The sequence below is a fragment of the Crotalus tigris genome, unplaced genomic scaffold (assembly GCF_016545835.1).
Source record: "Crotalus tigris isolate CLP2741 ecotype Arizona unplaced genomic scaffold, ASM1654583v1 scf7180000018301.7375997, whole genome shotgun sequence".
Classification (NCBI taxonomy): Eukaryota; Metazoa; Chordata; class Lepidosauria; order Squamata; family Viperidae; genus Crotalus; species Crotalus tigris.
In genome coordinates this window covers 4,572,499-4,580,000 of record NW_024096931.1, presented here as the reverse complement: position 1 = coordinate 4,580,000, position 7,502 = coordinate 4,572,499, and the positions used below count along the sequence as shown (strand labels likewise).

Sequence of the window (7,502 nt, the reverse complement as noted above, 5' to 3'; positions counted from 1 at the left end):
GATTGGACACCACTGCTCTACAGACACCTAGTTGGCAGTGCTTCTAAAATGCTTCTTTATATATTGCCAAGGAAAATTTATGGGTGCTCCCATGAAATCACAAATAGATGAGTTTGACTCAAGGGAGTCTTTATTGCTGGATGAAGGGGAGGGGGAAGTGGGTTCATGATGCAAAGAGGTACAAATGAAGGAAAGAAGGCCTGAGAAGGAAGGAGATATATACAACAACAAAAAGGACAATGCTTTCATAAAGAGGAAAATATATAGTGGCTGCAATTGTGACTGAAGTTTTTTATCTAAAAGTGAAGTAAGAAAGCTGCACGGAAGACATCTCCTTATGAAAATATTAAGTAAATGTTTACTTTTTATTTCTGTTTGCTTGCTAGTGCAGTTGGCAGAATACTTCCAACTTTATCTGTGTTCAACCTTGAGGGAGGCTGTGCATGCTTAATGCTCTGCTTATCATATGTGAGATGAATTCCTCACTGGATGACATACATTATGCTATTTTTGCCCATATCTTACCCAATTAAAATAGAAAATTAGTGCTGGGCCCATCCTTATGTGGATAATAGAGTTGGAAGGGACCTTGGAGATCTTCTAGATCTTCAGCAGGAGACCTTATACCATTTCAGATAAATGGCTGCCCAGTCTCTTTTTGAAAATCTCCAGTGATGGAGCACCCACAACTTCAGGAGGCAAGTTTTTCCATTGGTTTATTGCTCTCACCATTAGGTAATTTCTCCTTAGCTCTAGGTTGCTTCTCTTCTTGGTTAGTTTCCATTCATTGCTTCTTGTCTTGCCTTCTGGTGCTTTGGAAAATAGTTTGACCTTCTCACCTTTCTAGGAGCACCTCAAATATTGGAAGATTGCTATTATGTCCTCCCTAGTCCTTCTTTTCACTAGACTAGACATATCCAATTCCTGCAACCGTTCTTTGTATGTTTTATCCTTCAAAGAAAAACCTCTCTCTCTCTCTCTCTCTCTCTCTCTCTCTCTCTCTCTCTCTCTCTCTCTCTCACACACACACACACACACACACACACACACACACACACACACCAATGCAAGTAGCTAAGAAACCTCTGTGGGTCTTTTTTTTATGGTATTCATTGATCAGGAGAGGAGGTTGATGTAGGAGAACTCAGCAGAAATTTCCCATAACAGAAGGTCTCATCTTCCACATGACATCTTGCTGAGCTTTCAAACTGCTTCCTTCCGCTCTTAATTTGTTATCTATCAGGGGACTTCCTCCTCCTCAATTTGGAATTGCTAAAGTTGATAGTTTTAATCTGATGAGCAATTGAACATTCACAAAATGCATGGGGAACATCTCAAAAATTCATCCCTGGGAGGTAGTGTTTTTTCTGAGAATGAGAGAAGAAACAGGATACGGAAGACAGTCACCAAAACAATTCTTAGTACATGGCATTGGCGGTGTCAACGAACGAAGAGGAATTGCTGACACTAACAGAATCAGCACTCTTCTCCAACACATTTTTTGAGAATATCCAAAATTTAATATTTAATATTTAACCATATATAGGATTTAACTGGGGGGGGGCAAAGTGGCTAAGTGGTTAAAGACACTAAGCTGACAGCCCAGGTTTGAGACCCTAGTGCCATGTGATGAGGTGAGCTCCCGTCCCTTGCTTCAGCTCCTGCCCACCTAGTAGTTTGAAAGCATGATAATGCAACTAGATAAATAGGTACCATTTCGGTGGGAAGGTGGGAAGGCATTCTGTGTGCCTCAGCCTATAGTCATGCTGGCCACATAACCATGAAAATATCTTCAGACAATGCTGGCTGTCTCGGCTAAGAAACAGAGATGAGCACCACCCTTTAGACACAACTGGACAGGGAAAATCTTTACCTTTTTAGGATTTAACTAGACTCCATGCTTGGTTTTGGAATCCAAAATTTTCATTTTATTGTAGACTTCTTTCTCTTTTCTTTAGGCTTTTGGTCATGTGCTAGTATCACTGAGATCTTCTATCCTAGACATACAATGTAGGATAGCACTGTTTATTTCCTAAGTCAGTTTCCTGTATAAATGAGGGTGACCACATCAGTCGGAAAGCAACGCTGACCAGAAATGGCAGTTACTTTGCATTTAAACAATGGACTTAACTATATGCAAGACACAAATTGTAGTTAAGAGATTAAGAGGAGTCAGACGATTGGGTTCAACTTCTGCTAACTTGTCTACCTATACTAGAAATACCCCTGCTGCTGCTATGACAAAACAATTATCTGTAGCTGGATCCACACGGCTAACTTAAAGGAATGCAGATTGCTTTCTATAGTATATGAAAATGTTCATTTTGCTTGAATTGTGATATACAGTACATATGCCATATGTTTATCCAAAGTGCTGCAATTTAACTTTTTGTGTCAGGTCAGACTTACTTGTCAGGTGGAGCCAAAAATGATAACAATAATTTATTTATTTTATCCATCAAATTTATTGACCACCCATCTTATCACACAGGGTAACTCTGGGCAGCTTACAATATTAAAAAAAAAATAAGTAAAAGCATATAGATAAAATACAAGATACAGATAATCAAACGAGATCTTGGGTTTGATTTCATGCAACTTACATTTACAGTTAATTTAATGTTAAATTAAAGCTGGCCACTTTAATTTTCCCTCATTTTCAGTTATTTCTGCTGACCCAATTTTGTGACAGCAAGTAGAAAGAATTGGGATGGTCAGCCAAGGTTTCAGAGTGTTGTGGTTTAAGCATCTGCCCTAATCAAAAAGCTTTTAGTCCCAAAAGCACATTGGGCAGCAATATTTTCTATCACGTGCTTAGAAACCTCTATTCCATAACACCATTAAATGGTAACTCAGCCAATTCTTTTGTCGAACAACATTGGAGAAATGATAAATACCCCAAAATGTTTTTTGGCTAGAACTATACTAATGTCCGTGGATATAGAACATCCGTGTAGGCAACATTTTGCCAACATTCATCCTCCTCTTTCTGGAATAAGAACATATTCAGAAGATACATCTCAACAGTGTTGCCATTGTGAATAAAAAAAGCAATTGTTTCAGGGGTCCTAAACCTGGTTTGTGGACAAATGTTGTAAATGGTGAGTAATTAGCGGCTTCTCGGAAGTAGGCGAAAAAGTGTTAAGTTGTTTATATTTGGAACTTTCCATCTCCTGAGAAAAGCACATATTTTACATCGTGATGGAATTTGATAGTGGCTGTTGCCTTCCTCCGTAGAGCAGCTGAATCTATTTGCAGAGCCGTTAGCCGTTCATCAAATTGTTCCAGCCTGAAACCATATGACATGAAACTTGAACTATAGTTATTATCTCTGTCCCTAGCAGGGAGAGGAAAATGGGTTTGCTGGCAGTCAATTTCCCATTTATTTAAAAAGTTTTTACCATCCTGGTTTCAACCCCCTTTAGTAGAAGATGACACTATTTCTCAAAATGTATTTAGCATGTTTTGGGAACTAGGAGCAACTTCAAAACTGTAAAATTTGATAGGTAATAGTATTATTTTGCAGAATGCAAATTCATCCCGGAATCCCAGTTAGTCCTCCTTTACATCATTGCATCTCTTTTGGACATAGGGTCTGTTCCCCATATAACTAAAATTCCTACAGCTGGGCAAATCTGTGTTGTCTCATACGTTAAATAATTTCTTAGTCTAAATATTTTACAACTTCCTGTTCTGTGGAAACTACATGACAAAAGAATGCTGTTTGAAGGGTCCTTAAAATTCAGAGCAACAGATCCTTCCTTCCTTCCTTCCTTCCTTCCTTCCTTCCTTCCTTCCTTCCTTCCTTCCTTCCTTCCTTCCTCCCTCCCTCCCTTCCTCCCTTCCTTCCTTCTTCTCTGCATTTTAAGCACTCAAAATGGCTTACACAATAAAGTACAAAGAGTCAACCACTGTAAAATCAGCACAAGGTCAAAGTTAAAAGAAATCAGCTTAAAATCAACTAACATACAAAAACTTGGCAGGATATGCATGTCTTGTCATTTTCCTGATCACTGAAAGGTACCCAGAGATCAAATTCAGTTTGCTTAGAAAAAATATTATGTACCCTACAAACCACACTTTGAACGGTCCTTTCACACATACCAAGGAGTCAAACTTCCCTATTCATTTAAATAGTCAGTCAGGTTATTTATCCAAGAGAACTGGATATTGTTGTTATTATTGTTGTTATTGTTTTAGGGTCAATGCTAACGACTGAAATTGTAGCTGGTAGGTAACCAACAAGTATTTATAATACAGAGGTCATATCATCCCAATAAAGGAGAGAGAGAGAGACAGAGAGAGAGAGAGAGAGAGAGAGAGAGAGAGAGAGACAGACAGACAGACAGACAGACAGACAGACAGACAGACAGAGAAAGAGAAATAGAGAGAAATAGAGAGAGAGAAAGAAAGAGAGAAATAGAGAGAGACAAAGAGAGAGAGAGACAAAGAGAGAGAAAGAGAGAGAGAGAAAGAGAAAGAGAGAAAGAGAGAGAAAGAGAAAGAGAGAGAAAGAAATAGAGAGAGAGAAAGAGAAAGAGAGAGACAAAGAGAGAGAGAGATATAGAGAGAGAGAAAAAAGAGAGAGAGAGTGAGAGAGAAAAGAGAGAGAGAGAGAGAGAGAGAGAGAGAGAGAGAGAGAAGAGAGAGGGAAATATTTGTATGCTGAACCTTCCTACATCTATCGGTCCATGCAAACAAGCAAAGTCCCATCTGTGGGAATGAGGCAGCATGTGAAACTGTGCCCCCTCCAGTCCACGGAACCAGTCCAAAAGAGAGAAACATTTGTATGCTGAACCACCCTAGATGTTCACCCCAAACAACCAGCTCTTGATATTCTAAGCCAATGGCTTTCACTTCCCATTCTGAAGTGGCCAAACTGATCAAGAGTAACAAAGGCCCCAGGCACTGGCTGTGTTCCACCTGAATTGTTTAAAAACAACTGTGATGACAGATACCCCTTCTTGCCTCCTTCTCCGCTCATTGAACAAACAGGACATAGCTCCAAGGACAGAAGGCTGGTAATAGTAAGCCAAAAACATTCTTCTCAACCTATTCTCCAAGGGCAAGACAAGGAGTAACTGGTGGAAGATTATCCAAGAGAGGTCCAGCCTAGAATCAAGGAGAAATTTCCTGGCAGTGAGAACAATTAATCAGCAGAACAGCTTGCCTTTGGAAGTTGTGGATGTTCAATCACTGGAGGGTTTTGAATAGGAGACTGGACAGCCATTGATCTGGAATGGTGTAGGATCTCCTGCTTGAGCAGGGGGTTGGACTAGAAGAGCTCCAATGTCCCTTCCAACTTGGTCTATATTAGAAAAGAAACAGAGGACATCCAGCCAACAATAGAGTCATCAGTCTCCTGAACATGGTTAATTGAGTTATACTCCAGGTTATCTGAATCAAAAAGTTCTAGCTTGGATTGAAGTTGAAAGATATGGTTGGACAAGTAAAAGCTGGATTCGTAGAAGGATGTTTTATCATAGACTACATTCTCATCCTCTAACATCTCAGAGATAAAACCTAAAATCTTCACTTTTTGTGGCCTTCCTTGATTTCCTGGTTGCCTTTGATTCTGTTTCATGAGTATTTCTACGGGAAAACTTCAAAACACAAATATTGATCAACAGCTATTCTTCCTAATTCAGAAATTGCATTCAGACCCTTCTCTCAGGGTGAGGTGTGGTCCATAGGGGAGACTCTCTAGAACAGTGGTTCTCAACCTTTTTAATGTTGCGACCCCCAACCGGTTGTAAGTCGAGGACTACTCAACCGGTCGTAAGTCGAGGACTACTCAACTGGTGCAGCACCGTTTGCAGAAGTGGGACTTTTGGCGGGCTCAGCAGGGCAGAGACAGCCTGGACAATTCCTATTGGCTTTTGAAAGTCAATAGAATTAGACTCTATTCAAGAGAGTCTATTCTATTGGCTTTCAAAAGCCAATAGAATAAAAGGGAGTAGCACAGCTAAGGAAAAGGGGGAAAAAATGGCGGACTACATTGTTTGGCGACCCCAGTGAAATGGTCGTTCGACCTCAAATGGGGTCCCGACCCACAGGTTGAGAACCACTGCTCTAGAAATATACAGAAAGGAGATTGCAATTGGTGTAAACGTGCATGCATACAAATACAGGCATGGCACATGCCCCCAGAAGCTACAGTTCACTGCAGTTTTATAGCACTTTATTAGAGATGGAAGGTGATCCAATTTTAAGCTGAAGTTTTATTCTTCTGGTTCGACTTACTCACAGGAGTATCAACTGCCCCAGTGGTGCTTGACTGATAATTCATTTTCATTATTTAAGATGCCCTTAATTGCTTTCCTGAAGGGAGAGAGTACACCTTTTAACCAAACAGTTGAGCGATTTGCTATGACAATCCTGCCACTGTGCATTCACTTAATTTCCAATTAATCAAATATTCAATAAATCATTAGTATAATTACACCTCTTTCGATTACCCCCCCACACACACTCAGTGCATTAGCTATGCTCAGGCAGATCCCCCCTTGGACAACACGATTGGATTCATTTATCTGACCCAGTTGGTTGCATGTCCTCCTGAGCCTTGAAAAATGATGACAATTTTTTTTTAATTATTTATAGTGCTGTAAGTTTGCCTCCCTTCCATCTCTCTCTCTCTCTCTCTCTCTCTCTCTCTCTCTCTCTCTCTTTCTTTCTGTTTTAACGTCTCACCCAAATGCTCCTGCAGCAGCTTAAAACAAACATCATTGCAACAGTGACTGGTTAATTTCTCACACTTTTTTTTAATCATTTTTTATTCCCCTACTGTGCCACTTTTCTAATTACACTGTCTCCCCAGGTGTGCAATAATTCCCTCATCACCATATATCTCAAATACAGATTATTAAAATAATATAGTTTGTGTCATGTAAATGTTACAGAAAGTATCTGAAAGAGGGCTTTATTGAAAACTAGTAAATTCTTTCAACAAAATTTTGTGTCTTGTATATGTGTGTGTGTGAGAGAGAGAGAGAGAGAGAAAGAGAGAGAGAGAGAGAGAAAGAGAGAGCGAGAGAAAGAGAGAAAGAGAAAGAGAGAGAGAAAGAGAGAGAGAAAAAGAGAGAGAGAGAGAGAGAGAGAGAGAAAGAGAGAGAGAAAAAGAGAACGAGAGAGAGAGAAAGAGAGAGAGAGAGAGAGAGACAGACAGACAGACAGACAGACTGTGGTGTGTATATATATCTATATAGGTAGTCCTCAACTTACAACAATTCATTTAGTGACCATTCATAGTTACAACAGTACTGGAAAAAGTGCTTTATGATTTTTACCCTATTTTTATTACCTTTCTTGCCACAGATGTTAAATGAACCACTGCAGTTGATGTTAGTAGCACAATTTTTAAGTGAACCTGGCTTACCCCGCTGAATTTGCTGGTCAAAATGTCGCAAAAGGGGATTGCGTGACTCCAGGATACTGTGACTGTGATAAATAGGAGTCAGTTGCAAAACACCTGAATTTTGCTCATGTGATGCTGCAATGGT

The 7,502-nt window shown here is 39.8% G+C and overlaps 1 protein-coding gene across 10 annotated transcripts in view; it reads left to right on the top strand.

The window, feature by feature from the left end:
* Positions 1–7,502, top strand: part of RBFOX1 (RNA binding fox-1 homolog 1) — a 1,591,566-nt gene that overhangs the window by 857,670 nt on the left and 726,394 nt on the right. The gene's annotated exons all lie outside the window — the stretch shown is intronic.